The sequence below is a fragment of the Procambarus clarkii genome, chromosome 35 (genome assembly GCF_040958095.1).
Source record: "Procambarus clarkii isolate CNS0578487 chromosome 35, FALCON_Pclarkii_2.0, whole genome shotgun sequence".
Classification (NCBI taxonomy): domain Eukaryota; kingdom Metazoa; phylum Arthropoda; class Malacostraca; order Decapoda; family Cambaridae; genus Procambarus; species Procambarus clarkii.
In genome coordinates, this window is record NC_091184.1 from 36,760,401 (window position 1) to 36,778,847 (window position 18,447).

General features: G+C 46.0%; 1 long non-coding RNA gene across 1 annotated transcript in view; it reads left to right on the forward strand.

Moving 5' to 3' along the window:
• LOC138371454 (uncharacterized) overlaps positions 1-18,447 on the forward strand; it is an 81,660-nt gene that overhangs the window by 24,090 nt on the left and 39,123 nt on the right. The window lies entirely within an intron of this gene.

Genomic DNA, 18,447 nt, shown 5'->3' on the forward strand with positions numbered 1-18,447 from the left:
CACTGGTATACAGCAGTGATATACCTGGCCACTGGTATACTGGAGAGATATACCTGGCCACTGGTATACAGGAGTGATATACCTGGCCACTGGTATACTGGAGAGATATACCTGGCCACTGGTATACGGGAGAGATATACCTGGCCACTGGTATACTGGAGAGATATACCTGGCCACTGGTATACAGGAGTGATATACCTGGCCACTGGTATACTGGAGAGATATACCTGACCACTGGTATACGGGAGAGATATACCTGGCCACTGGTATACAGTAGTGATATACCTGGCCACTGGTATACTGGAGAGATATACCTGGCCACTGGTATACAGTAGTGATATACCTGGCTACTGGTATACGGGAAAGATATACCTGGCCACTGGTATACAGTAGTGATATACCTGGCCACTGGTATACTGGAGAGATATACCTGGCCACTGGTATACAGTAGTGATATACCTGGCCACTGGTATACTGGAGAGATATACCTGACCACTGGTATACTGGAGAGATATACCTGGCCACTGGTATACGGGAGAGATATACCTGGCCACTGGTATACTGGAGAGATATACCTGGCCACTGGTATACAGGAGTGATATACCTGGCCACTGGTATACTGGAGAGATATACCTGACCACTGGTATACGGGAGAGATATACCTGGCCACTGGTATACAGTAGTGATATACCTGGCCACTGGTATACTGGAGAGATATACCTGGCCACTGGTATACAGTAGTGATATACCTGGCTACTGGTATACGGGAAAGATATACCTGGCCACTGGTATACAGTAGTGATATACCTGGCCACTGGTATACTGGAGAGATATACCTGGCCACTGGTATACAGTAGTGATATACCTGGCCACTGGTATACGGGAAAGATATACCTGGCCACTGGTATACAGTAGTGATATACCTGGCCACTGGTATACGGGAAAGATATACCTGGCCACTGGTATACAGCAGTGATATACCTGGCCACTGGTATACTGGAGAGATATACCTGGCCACTGGTATACAGGAGTGATATACCTGGCCACTGGTATACTGGAGAGATATACCTGGCCACTGGTATACTGGAGAGATACCTGGCCACTTGTATACTGGAGAGATATACCTGGCCACTGACATACAGGAGAGATATACCTGGCCACTGGTATACTGGAGTGATATACCTGGCCACTGGTATACAGGAGAGATATACCTGGCCACAGACATACAGAAGTTATATACCTGACCACAGACAGACATACAGGAGAGATATACCTGGCCACAGACAGACATACAGGAGAGATATACCTGGCCACAGACATACAGAAGTGATATACCTGACCACAGACAGACATACAGGAGAGATATACCTGGCCACAGGCAGACATACAGGAGAGATATACCTGGCCACAGACATACAGAAGTGATATACCTGGCCACAGACAGACATACAGGAGAGATATACCTGGCTACTGATATACAGGAGAGATATACCTGGCCACAGACAGACATACAGGAGAGATATACCTGGCCACAGACAGACATACAGGAGAGATATACCTGGCCACAGACAGACATACAGGAGAGATATACCTGGCTACTGACATACAGGAGAGATATACCTGGCCACAGACATACAGAAGTGATATACCTGGCCACAGACATACAGGAGAGAGATACCTGGCTACTGATATACAGGAGAGATATACCTGGCCACAGACAGACATATAGGAGAGATATACCTGGCCACAGACAGATATACAGGAGAGATATACCTGGCTACTGACATACAGGAGAGATATACCTGGCCACAGACATACAGAAGTGATATACCTGGCCACAGACATACAGGAGTGATATACCTGGCTGCTGATATACAGGAGAGATATACCTGGCCACAGACAGACATACAGGAGAGATACACCTGGCCACAGACAGACATACAGGAGAGATATACCTGGCTACTGACATACAGGAGAGATATACCTGGCCACAGACAGACATACAGGAGAGATATACCTGGCTACTGACATACAGGAGAGATATACCTGGCCACAGACATACAGAAGTGATATACCTGGCCACAGACATACAGGAGTGATATACCTGGCCACAGACATACAGGAGTGATATACCTGGCCACAGACATACAGGAGTGATATACCTGGCCACAGACATACAGGAGTGATATACCTGGCCACAGACATACAGGAGAGATATACCTGGCCACAGACATACAGGAGTGATATACCTGGCCACAGACATACAGGAGAGATATACCTGGCCACAGACATACAGGAGAGATATACCTGGCCACAGACATACAGGAGAGATATACCTGGCCACAGACATACAGGAGAGATATACCTGGCCACAGACATACAGGAGAGATATACCTGGCCACAGACATACAGGAGAGATATACCTGGCCACAGACATACAGGAGAGATATACCTGGCCACAGACATACAGGAGAGATATACCTGGCCACAGACATACAGGAGAGATATACCTGGCCACAGACATACAGGAGAGATATACCTGGCCACAGACATACAGGAGAGATATACCTGGCCACAGACATACAGGAGAGATATACCTGGCCACAGACATACAGGAGAGATATACCTGGCCACAGACATACAGGAGAGATATACCTGGCCACAGACAGACAGATCTCTCAAGCAGGGAAACTAACACTGTTATTCTTGCAACTTTTAAAGTGTCTGACTGGATATCGAATATTTTAACCCTCAGTCCTTTAATTATATATATTTTTTTGTACAAAATGAAAAAAAAATAGTTTTTGCTTGGTACTTGGCCATATTGTCATATTGGTACAAACTCCAATAACTGGCAGATGAAACAACACAAATCTGCCATTGTAACGTGCCCTCAGCTGTCAACGACAATTACTTTCACAGATTACTACCCAATTATACACAAAGTGTTAGTTACCAGATGGGGAAAGAAGTAGAAGGGTTAACTTCTTTAGTGTAGAGGCAGTGAAGAAGAGGGATGGGTTATAGAGGGAGTTGAAGTTAACCCGAATCACAATTTTAAGGATATGGAAATCTGATGACACTTCTAGGTCCTGGAAATTATTGCATTAGATAACCAATAGCTGTGAAGGTAGGGCCCAGGAGCTAAATCTCGACCATGCAAACATAAATGAGTACTTATCCACACTTAAAAGTTCAGTGAGTTTTTATCATATGACATTAACAAAATAATTTATATATTCGTGTATGTAAAAATAGCCAGTGACTTTAATGTATCCTATATTAACGACTGTGATTAATGCTTACCGTCTATCGTGAAACATCGACAATAATCCTAATTGTAATCCGTTTCTGACGAGAGCGTCTTTCGTCATGTGTGTGTGTGCGAGAGGTTGTGAAGGAGTATGTTTTGTGGGCGTATCCTTATGACATTCTCAAGGTGTCTCAAGGCTGTGACTCAGGCTCATAATACCAAGGAGTAGGCGCTGAGCACAACTCTCCACAAGGTGAAGGTGCAACCACTATTGGCAGCACATGTCCTGGCGGGCTGACGTGACCCTGGGGGACAGGCAGGTGATGCAGGCACCGTTGGCACCACCATTAACTGAGCCACTCCTGATTATGCGACCTCTGGTAATTTGCAAGCGAGTCAGTCAGTCAATCTTCTTGCCCGCTTCTACCCATACGAGTCACTTCCTACTCCTACCTCTCAGGTGTCAAGTGGAGGTCACAGCGGCACCTTCCTACGACCGCGAATTACTAATGCTCACCTTCATAGGTTGTATAATAAATGGCTTTCACCTGTAGCCCAGAGCGGCGAGCCACGTGGCCAGTCTGGCATCCTATCTTGAGGTTATCTTGGGATGATTTCGGGGCTTTAGTATCCCCGCGGCCCGGTCCTCGACCAGGCCTCCACCCCCAGGAAGCAGCCCATGACAGCTGACTAACACCCAGGTACCTATTTGACTGCTAGGTAACAGGGGCATAGGGTGAAAGAAACTCTGCCCATTGTTTATCGCCGGCGTCCGGGATCGAATCCGGGACCACAGGATCACAAGTACAGCGTGCTGTCAGCTCGGCCGACCGGCTCCTTGGGTGGGTAGGGTGGGTAGAGTTAGTTGTATTCTCACATAAGAGCCACCGTCATATTTCTGTGTTGGACTATACTGACTCAACACCAGACTCGTGACCCCTCACATCTGACCTGGTGACCCCTCACATCTGACCTGGTGACCCCTCACATCTGACCTGGTGACCCCTCACATCTGACCTGGTGACCCCTCACATCTGACCTAGTGACCCCTCACATCTGACCTGGTGACCCCTCACATCTGACCTGGTGACCCCTCACATCTGACCTGGTGACTCCTCACATCTGACCTGGTGACCCCTCACATCTGACCTGGTGACCCCTCACATCTGACCTGGTGACCCCTCACATCTGACCTGGTGACCCCTCACATCTGACCTGGTGACCCCTCACATCTGACCTAGTGACCCCTCACATCTGACCTGGTGACCCCTCACATCTGACCTAGTGACCCCTCACATCTGACCTAGTGACCCCTCACATCTGACCTGGTGACCCCTCACATCTGACCTGGTGACCAAGGGACACATATTTCAAGATGAAATGTTTGAGAAGTTGAACAAAGAAGATGAACATCTGTTAAGAATATCACTAAACAAAAATTGGGAAATCCCGAGGCAGAAAGCTAAGGTAAGGGGGGCCTCGTAGCCTGGTGGATAGCGCGCAGGACTCGTAATTCTGTGGTGCGGGTTCGATTCCCGCACAAGGCAGAAACAAATGGGCAAAGTTTCTTTCACCCTGAATGCCCCTGTTACCTAGCAGTAAATAGGTACCTGGGTGTTAGTCAGCTGTCATGGGCTGCTTCCTGGGGGTGGAGGCCTGGTCGAGGACCGGGCCGCGGGGACACTAAAGCCCCGAAATCATCTCAAGATAACTCAAGAAGGTGTTTTAGTGTGTGAACCATCGAGTTCTTGTCAATATTTGGGATGTAATGTCTCTCTAAATATCCACTTCTGGGAGTCTCACTTTGATTGCTTCTCGGAAAACTTGCCAGACATTTGGAGCACGAGAGGACATTGGTGAGGCAAGTGTTGTGGTATACTGACTGCTGCTGCTACACCTCCAGCAACCAGGAGGCCTGGTCGACGACCGGGCCGCGGGGACGCTAAGCCCCGGAAGCACCTCAAGGTAACCTCAAGGTAACCACCCTCATCACGGGTCTTCTCAACACACCATGCCACCAAGTCATCAAACATCACCCCTTTGCTAATATTTATATACTCTAGTTACCTTGGGGTTACCTTGAGGTGCTTCCGAGGCTCAGCGTCCCCGCGGCCCGGTCGTCGACCAGGCTTCTTGGTTGCTGGACTGATGTACCAGACTGTTGGACGCGGGTGCTCGCAGGCTGACGTATGAGTCACAGCCTAGTTGATCAGGTATCCTTTGGAGGTGCTTGTTGATTAGTTGGTAATAAATTTGTGTAAACTCTAACACAGGGTAATAAAATTAATTAAAAAAAGAATAAGGGTGGTAGAAGAAAAAATATTAAGAAATTCATTGATAATCCACAAGATCTTCTTTCAATACTCTTTATTTTCTTCTCCAAGGTTATGGGTCCCTACAATTGCACCAAAGGTGGTACCCTTGTATTTGTAATGTATGTATGTAAATACACGAGTGATTCAAAATTAACTAATATATCACAAAAAAGTTTCTTGATGCAAAAAGTAATATATTTGAATTCAGGCTGAAAAGTACTATTAATATCGTATATTACTCCATTTGTGACAAATAAATAAATTCAGCAAAAAGAAAATTGTAAACCAGCGGTATATTAAAACATAAACGCTTCCGTCCACGTCGCCAATAACACAATAATAACAACACGAATGAGATGAAAAAATCTGTTTATATTTTTATATTTTTTCTTCGTTATTTGCGACAGTTTACTTTCGCAAATAATGGAAGAAAAAGTTACAAAAAGCTTGTGGGTTGAGTTTAGAAGGTACAAGTGCACACTTTGTGTACAGTTATCAGTGCACGACTTGGGGCTCTTTCCTTTATTGAATACTGTTGTGTTTACCATCTGTTGACAAGACTTGACTGTTGAAGTGTGGCACTGTTGTGGGCCTCTGGCCAAAATGCATTCCATAATTTTGCGTATTTCGGGTGGTAAAAAGAGCTGAAATTTCTGACAGTGTTATACCACACGTAGGTAGTAAGTGCTGCTTGTTGGGTACAGCGCAACACTCTAAACCTGATAGGCTCACAGATCTAAACTTATTTTTAGATCTTAGATCTTAGTCTTGCCCGAAACGCTATGCGTACTAGTGGCTTTAGGTATTGTATGTACTAACTCTATCTTTAAATCAAACAGAATGTCTGTACTGTAACTCTGCAACTATGTATGTACTGTAGGCGATGAGTCACAATAACGTGGCTGAAGTATGTTGACCAGACCACCCACTAGAAATTGAAGGGACGACGACGTTTCGGTCCGTCCTGGACCATTCTCAAGTCGATTGTGATGAGGACAGGTAGGGACAGGCATTAAATAGGCAAGAGAGAGCTGAGGAGGAAAGTCAGGTGTAGGGGATAGTAGTAATGAGAACTGCAGCAGGCCTATTGGCCCATACGAGGCAGCTCCTATTATAACCACCGAAGGAGATAGTAATAGGAATAAGAAGAGGATAGCAAGGGAGCGTAGAAGACAATGAACAGAAAAAGGGAGAAGAGATGTATGTACTTAGATGTATGTATGTATGTACTTTTCCTAAATAAATTATTATTATTAAACCTCGCTGGAGAGGACAAGAAGAGCGGACAAAACATGGGATGTAGCCTAGCCTAGTGGTAGGCTCCTGAGGCACTTGTAGAGAAGGTGAGTGTGTTGTGAACATTGGGGGAATACAGAGAGACGAGCTACAACTCTTGTCAGTGATTGATTCATAAAGATTAAGCCACCCAAGAGCTGGCACGGGCATGAATAGCCCGTAAGTCTTGTGAGTGTTGTTGTTGTTGTTTTAGATTTAGCTACTCAAAACGAAGTGTCCATGTAGCACGGGCTATGGTGAGCCCGTAATACTTGTGAGTGTGTCATATATAGTGACCTACATTCTCTTTACCACACACTAGTGGCGCGGCTTCTCTCCAATTGTGTATAACACCTTTAGATAAGACTGTGGACAGGTATCTCAAATTAGTGGTGAGTGCTCCGTTACAGATGTAATTTGGTAGCGGTAGAGAGCCCTTAACAACTCTTAAGATCCAGGTGCTGCGTCAGCCTCCAACTACCTCGTTTCCTGCCACACTTGGCGGCAACATTGTTCACATGTCTTAGGAAGAACAAATTTCCACGCCTAATACGGTAATTAACTGATTATCAGCGTTATCTTGTTTAGTCTCATGATAAGAACGTATATTTGGCAACTTCGTCCCAAAGATAAAATAGTTTCAAGGGTTTAATTGATATCTCTCTGGTGACGTCAGTGTGTAGTCATGTACATGGGTGCTAACCTCTAGCGTTGACTCCAGGATGTCAGTGAAGATGTCCCAGAGGAGCGGTCTGAGCATCCTCACACAAGAGTCCTTCTGAAGGCTGTGGAGTGGTCGCCCTCTTACTCCTGTAATTAGTCTCTAATTATTACTCTGTTAATGAGCTCCGGAATGCTTCGAGGTCGTCCTTTCATTGGGTATAAGGTGATGGAGGTGGGTGAGGTGATGGAGATGGGGCAGGTGATGGTGATGGAGGTGGGTGAGGTGATGGAGGTGGGTCAGGTGATGGTGATGGGGCAGGTGATGGTGATGGAGGTGGGTCAGGTGATGGAGGTGGGTCAGGTGATGGTGATGGAGGTGGGTCAGGTGATGGAGGTGGGTCAGGTGATGGTGATGGAGGTGGGTCAGGTGATGGTGATGGAGGTGGGTCAGGTGATGGAGGTGGGTCAGGTGATGGTGATGGAGCAGGTGATGGTGATGGAGGTGGGTCAGGTGATGGTGATGGGGCAGGAGAATACTTATCATAGTTTTGTCCTTCCTAATACCGAACATTTCCTCTATATTACCTTAGTTATTCCCAGAAAATCTTATACGTTGTTATCATGTCTCCTGCATTCCGCCTGGTATTACATGCCCAGCGGAATCCCACACACAGACGTGATAGGAAGTAAAGAGAGGGGTGGGTGCAGTAATTGGCGGATAGTAAGGGACGAGGCTCGACAGGAGACGGTATAGATAGAAGGATGGTGGTAGGGGTGGGGCAGAGCAGGGGTGTGGGGGTGGGCTGGGAGGGGGGAGGTGGGTTACCTGTGGTAGAGGGGGAAGTTGTGGCTACCCGGTGGTCGACACTGTGGTACCCCACAATCCCGTTTCCTGTCCGGTGTCACCTGGTCACAACACACAAATGTTAATGATTGATCAGTCCAGAAGCCTGGTTGATCAGTCCAGCAACCAGGAGGCCTGGTCGACGACCGGGCCGCGGGGACGCTGAGCCCCGGAAGCACCTCAAGGTATGATCGGAATTTATTGATTTATTATATGTTACTCTGGGCTCATTTGTGTGAGAATTTTGCGGGCGTTGATTGTGTGGGGAAGTTGGTTGGTTACCATGTTGTTGTGGCCATGTTGCCTTCCCCTGCTCCCTCCTCCCCCAGCATTACTTTGCCACACCCTGTCATCCCCAGCTCCCCTGCCTTGCCCTACTAACCCTCAGGTGCCCCTACTATTTGCCTCCCCATCGTCCCCCTGGAAACACAAACCGAAACTGTCTCTATTTTCCGCTTGTTACAACTTGTAATAAAGTTGTTACATCTTGGCTTAAAGTGTTTATAACGTATTAGAACGTTGTTACAACTTGATATATTGGTTGTTATAACTGGTTAGGAGGTGTTAAAACTTGTTCGAACGTTGCACCAACGTCGTAGTTTCGGTGTGTGTTTGGCGGGCCCCTGCGTGTTAAATCAGCCGTCGTTCCCTGCTGCGTCTTGTGTTTCCCTGCAGCTTGCCTTGTTGCCTGTCTTCCTGTCCCCCACACTCACTACTCTCACACACACGTCAACAACGTCTCTTGGAGACAGATGGCAGCGTCTGGTAATGACATAAAGGTGTAGAAACACCTATGAGAGAGAACCGTTTGTTGTTGTTAAAGATTCGCTACTTGGAACAAAAAGTTCCAAGTAACACGGCCTATGGTGAGCCCGTAGATAGTTAGGAGAGAGAGCCGCTGGTCTGGGGCCAGATTCACGAAGCAGGTACGCAAGCACTTACGAACCTGTCCATCTTTTCTCAATCTTTGGCGGCTTTGTTTATTATTATTAAAAAATTAATGAGCCCCGAAGCACCAGGAGGCTGTTTATAACAATAACAACAGTTGATTGGCAAGTTTTCATGCTTGTAAACTGTTTAATAAATGTAACCAAAGCCGTCAAAGATTGAGGAAAGATGAACACGTTCGTAAGTACTTGCGTAACTGCTTCGTGAATCTGGCCCCTGGTCTTTAGTCCACACCGTGTAGTGTCTTAACCAAGTCTCCGTGTAGAGGACTGTTGACAAACCACCGGCTTCCTGTCTCTGACGATGTCACAAGAGATGGCGGCCCTCAGGTAAATATGTAACACCGTCTCTGGCGGGCCAACAACACCCGTCCCCCATTGTGCATCAACTGCCACTACTTCCGGTCATGTTCCGGACTTCCGGTTACACTGGGTAGCGGCTAACCGCCTTACATCTTGTCATAACACGCACACTGTTTCAGATTCAGCACACAGTCATCTCCAGTATGTTCCGTCACGGAGCACTCGTAAACTACCCTTCATATACCTCACACTTCTACATTATAAAATTATTATACCCAGAAGATCTTGTTCCTTAGGTCCCACGTTGCTCTCCATGTCATTCCGGGTCATCAGTGTTGTTGGTACTTGTCCCAGACTTATCCCTTCCCCTGAAGGTCCCATACTGCTGCCCTGGTATAGTCTCGTGAACGCTACCCCTGAGCCACCCGGACACACACTTACACGGCTACAGCCACACAAGGCCACCTCCCCAGAGGCCGCCATACAGCTTCTCCAACACTACACATCATCTGCACAGGATCCAACACACTTGAGGACCACGTAGCTACCATCAGCCTCACACCCCTGGACAACCATGTGTTCCGTCCTCACCCCTAACGTCCAATATCACGCCCCTAACTGCAACCTTGGACGGTGCCCTTCGACTCTAAGGTTAATATCACGCGGAACCCATCCTCGGCTCCTTACTCAGTCTCAACAGAAACTGAAATTATTGCTGATCTATATCCTTGTTTCAATGCATCGCTCAATACACGTTGTGCATGAAGTTGATCCATCGCTCAGCGTTGATGTATCGTTCAATATACGCTGTACCGTTGATGTATACACACTGTACCGTTGATGTATGCACACTGTACCGTTGATGTATCGCTCAATGCATATTATCAATATATAGATTTAGTGTAGTATCGTTACATTAGTGTACTTCATTAAGCTTTTAAATTGTCTGTCTGGAGTAGTTGAGTTCATCTTAACTTTTACCATTGACAAACGTAAATTAATTGCAAGAGTATACAAATGCAATTTTAATTTTCAAATAATTTTGAATCTTCAAAACAGCTGAAACTTCTACACGAATAGCTTTTGAAAATTAATGTGTTAATATCTGGTCCTCGTTTATTGGTGTCCTTATGAGATCTTCATACAAGACAGCTGGAAATTGGATCTACAGTTGAGAGGTGGATAGTGTCCTAGGTAGCCTACTCCTGGGTGCCCTAGGCTATGGCGGCTGGTAGCCAGGCCTCACCCCCTGGTCACTGGACTTCTCCATCACCCACACTTAAATTTTTAAATTTTGCCCCGAGGGGCGAGTTTATTGGGCAGCGCCAGTCATCTTGTGAGTGTACACACCGCCATAGTGACAGTATTGGGCAGCGCCAGTCATCCTGTGAGTGAACACACCGCCATAGTGACAGTATTGGGCAGCGCCAGTCATCTTGTGAGTGGACACACCGCCATAGTGACAGTATTGGGCAGCGCCAGTCATCTTGTGAGTGGACATACCGCCATAGTGACAGTATTGGGCAGCGCCAGTCATCTTGTGAGTGGACATACCGCCACAGTGACAGTATTGGGCAGCGCCAGTCATCTTGTGAGTGTACACACCGCCATACTGACAGTATTGGGCAGCGCCAGTCATCTTGTGAGTGGACACACCGCCATAGTGACAGTATTGGGCAGCGCCAGTCATCTTGTGAGTGGACATACCGCCACAGTGACAGTATTGGGCAGCGCCAGTCATCTTGTGAGTGGACACACCGCCATACTGACAGTATTGGGCAGCGCCAGTCATCTTGTGAGTGGACACACGGCCATAGTGACAGTATTGGGCAGCGCCAGTCATCTTGTGAGTGGACATACCGCCATAGCAGCATGTACATCATTCACTCTCACATCATTTACCAGTTAACCCAACCATCAAACACTGTTATGCCACAAAGAGTTTCCACAAATTTCTGTATATTTGTTTAATTTAGTATTTACCAGCAGCCTACGGTAACGACAGCAAGTTGTTAAGAAATTATTGCTTCAATTTTGTCGAGCAGCTGCGACTCGCCAACATTGTGAGAGCAATATCAATGTTATATTTCTTAACTCTTAAGTAGTCTTAAATATATCCTTCAGGCCCGGCCTTCAATCCCGTCTACAGCCGAATAAGATAGTATGTTAAGCTCTGCTATACAGACATATATATGTCCAAGGAAATAAAGGGAATTAACACTGCCCTTAATACGCTAGCAACTGATTATCCAGTGATGCCAGAAACGTCTCAGATCCAATATACAGGAACGAGTGGGTTGAGAAGGACTTGACCTTATTAAAGGTGCAACTAATCACTTCGCTTGGGTACATGGACTGTTTTTTTTTTTTGCTACTTGCCCCACTCCTGTGCCAGGTAAGTTACGGGCTCACCATAGCCCGTGCTACTTGCCCCGCTCCTGTGCCAGGTAAGTTACGGGCTCACCATAGCCCGTACTACTTGCCCCGCTCCTGTGCCAGGTAAGTTACGGGCTCACCATAGCCCGTGCTACTTGCCCCGCTCCTGTGCCAGGTAAGTTACGGGCTCACCATAGCCCGTGCTACTTGCCCCGCTCCTGTGCCAGGTAAGTTACGGGCTCACCATAGCCCGTGCTACTTGCCCCGCTCCTGTGCCAGGTAAGTTACGGGCTCACCATAGTCCGTGCTACTTGCCCCGCTCCTGTGCCAGGTAAGCTACGGGCTCACCATAGCCCGTGCTACTTGCCCCGCTCCTGTGCCAGGTAAGTTACGGGCTCACCATAGCCCGTGCTACTTGCCCCGCTCCTGTGCCAGGTAAGTTACGGGCTCACCATAGCCCGTGCTACTTGCCCCGCTCCTGTGCCAGGTAAGTTACGGGCTCACCATAGCCCGTGCTACTTGGAACTTGTTCCGAGTAGCTGAATCTATAACAACAACAACAAACTAAATAAAGGTACATTAATTTTTAGCATAACCTTATGTTTAGTTAATTTGTTCTACTTCTTTATATAGTTAATCATCTGTGTACATGTTTTTTGTGTTTTTATATATTAACAAATTGGCCTGTTGCAGACGTCTCTTCTCACCTCCCCCCACCTCCTCTTTCCTCCTCCTCCTCCTCCCCCCCCCTTCCTCCTCCTGCTCCTCCTCTCCTCCCCCCCCTTCCTCCTCCCCTCTTCTCCCGAGCCCCTGCCCCTCCTCCCCCTATCCCCTCCTTGTCAAGGATAGTGTGATTAATGTGTTTGTATACAGACTGCGTCCCGCCACCACCAAGCCGCCCTCCTAACACACATACCTTTAAAGGATTGATTTCAGCCTCATTCGCTGTAGCATATACGTCGTCAGGATGCTGCACGCTGTCGTTGTTTTGTCTACGCTTCGCGCATGCGCACCACCAGTTACGTTCCCTTACGGCATCCATGTTTTGTCCTTAGTGCCAACTGTATCACTGATTGTATGTACTAGCTCTATCTATTAATCCAACAAACTTTGTAAAATCTCTTGTATGTATGTACCTTACCTAAATAAACATTTATTTATTTATTTATTTATTTATTTATTTATTTATTTATTTATTTATTTATTTATTTATTTATTTAAACACGTAACACAGCTTCAGTTATCGTTTCATCTACATAACTCGCCTACCAACATTTTCAAATTTATGCATATTAAATATGATAACCATGTAGCTACAGCCTAGTTAAACCTACCTAATTAAACACAAGACAAAGTTAAAGATTGAGAGGTATGCCATTAGACTAGTCCTAGAACTGAGAGGTATGAGCTACGAGGAAAGGCTACGGGAGCTAAACCTCACGTCCCTGGAAGACAGAAGCGTAAGGGGGAGACATGATCACCACCTATAAAATTCTCCGAGGAATTAACAGGGTGGATAAAGACAAATTATTTAGCATGGGTGGAACACGAACAAGGGGACACAGGTGGAAACTTAGTACCCAAATTAGCATTTGAGAGGCGGGACCAAAGAGCCGAAGCTCAACCCTCGCAAGCACAACTAGACGAGTACATAACTAGGGTAACCCACACAACACACATCTACTAGTTCCATCCACATTACACATTAGTATAGCTAGTTTAATCCACACTATACATATCTACTTTTCTCGTCCCATCCTTGCTACACATAGCAACGCAAGTCCCCACTACACTGATACACATTCCTATGGTTTTATCCACACTACTCACACTCACATTCTTGACTTCACCCATACTAATAGTCACACTCTAAGCTCCGCATTAGTATTCTACATTTAAGATGTATCGTCATGCTCACCATCTTTGAATTCCTCGTCAGATCCAAGGCGCTGCGAAGCCCTCATTGTCGCCGTGAATCCTTAAGCAACGCAGTCATATGGCAACACTTCTTTGGCATCCCACTAATATATGACAGGAATTCTTGTGCATCTCACCAGGCGACCACCAGATGGCACCAACTGAACTGGCTAACACCAGTCATTGAGTTATGACCAGAACCACATATATACTTTGATTACATGATCCATCACAGAGTAGAAAGTTGTATTTTGTGTATCAATATTGGATGTTTCAGGTGTATGTTGTGTATCAATATTGGATGTTTCAGGTGTATGTTGTGTATCAATATTGGATGTTTCAGGTGTATGTTGTGTATCAGTATTGGATGTTTCAGGTGTATGTTGTGTATCAGTATTGGATGTTTCAGGTGTATGTTGTGTATCAGTATTGGATGTTTCAGGTGTATGTTGTGTATCAGTATTGGATGTTTCAGGTGTGTGTTGTGTATCAGTATTGGATGTTTCAGGTGTATGTTGTGTATCAGTATTGGATGTTTCAGGTGTGTGTTGTGATCAGTATTGGATGTTTCAGGTGTGTGTTGTGATCAGTATTGGATGTTTCAGGTGTGTGTTGTGTATCAGTATTGGATGTTTCAGGTGTGTGTTGTGATCAGTATTGGATGTTTCAGGTGTGTGTTGTGTATCAGTATTGGATGTTTCAGGTGTGTGTTGTGATCAGTATTGGATGGCTAAAATAAAGTTGTGCCTCAAGGCATCAGATGTCAGGAAACTAAAGTTACAGAGCTACACCACTAGACAGTAAAGTCATAGAGCTACACCACTAGACAGTAAACATTCTTTAATAAAGTGTTTGACCTTTAGTGGCCGGTTGTCTCCCACATATATATATATATATATATATATATATATATATATAATGTAATAGTCTTCTTGTTAACATATGTTGTTGAATATGACCGAAAGGGTCGTGTTGATTATTCTAACATGAATCTTCTTAATATTTCAAATGTTTTTCTTCACTGTCGAGGGTAATTGAAAAATTAACTCTCCAAAGTTCATTTTCACACGTTTTATTTTGGTTTGACGCCTAGGGATGCGTTTCACAAGGTCACCCCTTACATTCTCAAAGACTAATTTACCATGCTTTACATAGGTTTATATTCTCTTTGGTTGAGGTGGTACAGAACAAATGGATGAAACAAGTGGATGAATGGCGTAACACAGGGGATATTAATAGGGTATTAAATGTATCAACATGGGCAGCTTATGTTATTGTGGCGGCTTGTATTCCTAAGGCAGGGTCATTGGATCCTGCCTCTGCATTGGCTCGGGGTCTTGAAGTGGGTGGAATGTAATTACGTGTTAACTGGTTGTTGATTGCTGGCCTTGACTTTTTGATGTGTAGTGCCTCGCTGATGTCGAGTCTTCTGTTGTTGTTATACCTGTCGATTATTGCAGTGCTGCTTGTTAAGATGTCTCTGCTGATGGTCTGGTTGTGTGAGGAGCTTATATGTTCCTTGATGGAGCCCTGTTGCTTTTGCATTGTTAATCGCCTAGAAAGAGACGTTGTTGTCTTGCCTATATACTGAGATCTTTGGGGCTGACAGTCCCCAAGTGGGCATGTGAAGGCATAGAGACGTTGGTGTCTCTTAAGGCGTTCTGCTTGGTGTCTGGAGAGTGCCTGGTGTTCTGCAGTCATCTGTATAGTCTCCACGTGTGACCATATTTTCTATTCCTATTTAATAGTAATAACTTGTTCTTACCCATGTTAGTTATTCTTCTAACTATCTTATGTGTAAAACATGTTTCCTCTGTATTTTCTCTCCACCAGTGATCGTTGGTTAATTTTTATTAACTTTATCTCGTAACTAAATCTTATCACTTCAGTATCAGTCTTGTGGCATATCTTCAGACCTTCTTAATTTCATTTTGTATTTTGCAAGATGCAAGTTCCATGCTAGCGCTGCATATTCCAGCATTGGTCTGACATAGGCAGTGTATAATGTTTGGAAGGCGTCCTTGCTTATGTGTCTAGAACTAACATGTTTGAACTCTTTATGTGACTGCGATGTGGCCCTTTAGCACGCGGCCCTTACAGTGGCTCCACACAGTGTATGAAGATAGTGTTTAAAGAATATATATAATATAATATAGAATATTTATTAATATTTATTAATATAGAATATTTAAACACTTCTACATTATTCCACTTGTTCACTGCTTTTCCCAGTGTGTGTGTGCGTGTACTCACCTAGTTGTGCTTGCGGGGGTTGAGCTCTGGCTCTTTGGGCCCGCCTCTCAACTGCCAATCAATCTGCCGTAAACGCTTCACACTGCCTACGTGAGGTCAGTCTTGGAGTATGCCGCGCCATCATCGAGTCCCCACCTGAAGAAACATAAGGAAACTGGAAAAGTTTCAGAAGTTTGCGACGAGGTTTGTCCCAGAGTTACGAGGGATGAGATATGAAGAGCGTCTGAAGGAACTGAACCTTACGACACTAGAAAAAAGAAGGGCGAGAAGGGATATGAGGATATGATAGGGACATATAAAATACTCATAGGAATTGACAAAGTGGAAATAGATGAAATGTTCACACGTAATAGTAACAGAACGAGGGGACATGGGTGGAAACTGGAAACTCAGATGAGTCACAGGGATGTTAGGAAGTTTTCCTTTAGCGTGAGAGTAGTGCAAAATTAGAATGCACTTAAGGAGCAGGTTGTGGAAGCAAATTCTATTCATAATTTTAAAACTAGATATGATAGGGAAATGGGACAGGAGTCATTGCTGTAAACAACCGATGGCTGGAAAGGCGGGATCCATGAGGCAATGCTCGATCCTGCAAGCACAACTAGGTGAGTACACACACATCCCCAGGAAGCAGCCCGTGACAGCTGTCTAACTCCCAGGTACCTATTTACTGCTAGGTAACAGGGGGCATCAGGGTGTAAGAAACTCTGCCCATCTGTTTCCGCCGGCGGCCGGGATCGAACCCGAACCCTGGGATTACGAGTCCCAAGCGCTGTCCATTTGGCCACGGCCCCTTCTGTGTGTGTGTGTGTGTGTGTGTGTACTCACCTAGTTGTGTTTGCGGGGGTTGAGCTCTGGCTCTTTGGTCCCGCCTCTCAACCGTCAATCAACAGGTGTACAGATTCATGAGCCTATCGGGCTCTGTCATATCTACACTTGAAACTGTGTATGGAGTCAGCCTCCACCACATCACTTCCTAATGCATTCCATTTGTCAACCACTCTGACACTAAAAAAGTTCTTTCTAATATCTCTGTGGCTCATTTGGGCACTCAGTTTCCACCTGTGTCCACACACACACACCTGTGTGTGTGTGTGTGTGTGTGTGTGTGTGTGTGTGTGTGTGTGTGTGTGTGTGTGTGTGTGTGTGTGTGTGTGTGATTAATTTAATGATAACCACCACATTACGGTAAAATGATGGTTATGGAGCTGGTATAGCAATCCAAGGTTTCACAGTTCGAATCCCGGTGAGGAGGCAATGTTGAGTCAGAGTGTATTACAGCTTCCGGAGTATGACCACGTGATCAGCTGCTTGTAACAACCCAACTGGTTCACAACTGTCCAGTTATGTGAAGGTTCTCGCACGCTCTCTGGCTCTGACCCGTGACTCATGAATGAGGTGTGGTAGTGACCCCTGACCCATGAATGAGGTGTGGTAGTGACCCCTGACCCATGAATTAGGTGTGGTAATGACCCCTGACTCATGAATGAGGTGTGGTAGTGACCCCTGACCCATGAATGAGGTGGTAGTGACCCCTGACCCATGAATGAGATGTGGTAGTGACCCCTGACTCATGAATGAGGTGTGGTAGTGACCCCTGACCCATGAATTAGGTGTCGTAATGACCCCTGACTCATGAATGAGGTGTGGTAGTGACCCCTGACCCATGAATGAGGTGTGGTAGTGACCCCTGACTCATGAATGAGGTGTGGTAGTGACTCCAGACCCATGAATTAGGTGTGGTAGTGACCCCTGACTCATGAATGAGGTGTGGTAGTGACTCCAGACCCATGAATTAGGTGTGGTAGTGACCCCTGACTCATGAATTAGGTGTGGTAGTGACCCCTGACCCATGAATTAGGTGTGGTAGTGACCCCTGACCCATGAATTAGGTGTGGTAGTGACCCCTGACTCATGAATGAGGTGTGGTAGTGACCCCTGCTCCACACCTCATTCATGAGTCTGGAGTCACAGCCAGAGACCGTGCGAGAACATTGGGCCATAGTCCAACCACTTGGGCTGGACGGTAGAGCCACGGTCTCACTTCATGCAGGTCGGCGTTCAATCCCAGACCGTCCAAGTGGTTGGGGCACCATTCCTTCCCCGCGTCCCATCCCAAATCCTTATTTTTACCCCCTTCCAAGGGCTATATAGTCATAATGGCTTGGCGCTTTCTCCTCATAGTTCCCTTCCCTTTCATGGGTCACATGGTACTAAGTTTTTCAGCTTGTGTCCCTGTGTTCGTATCCCTCGTGAAAGCTAGTTACAGCCCCGCTCCTGTGCCAGGTAAGTCCACTCCGG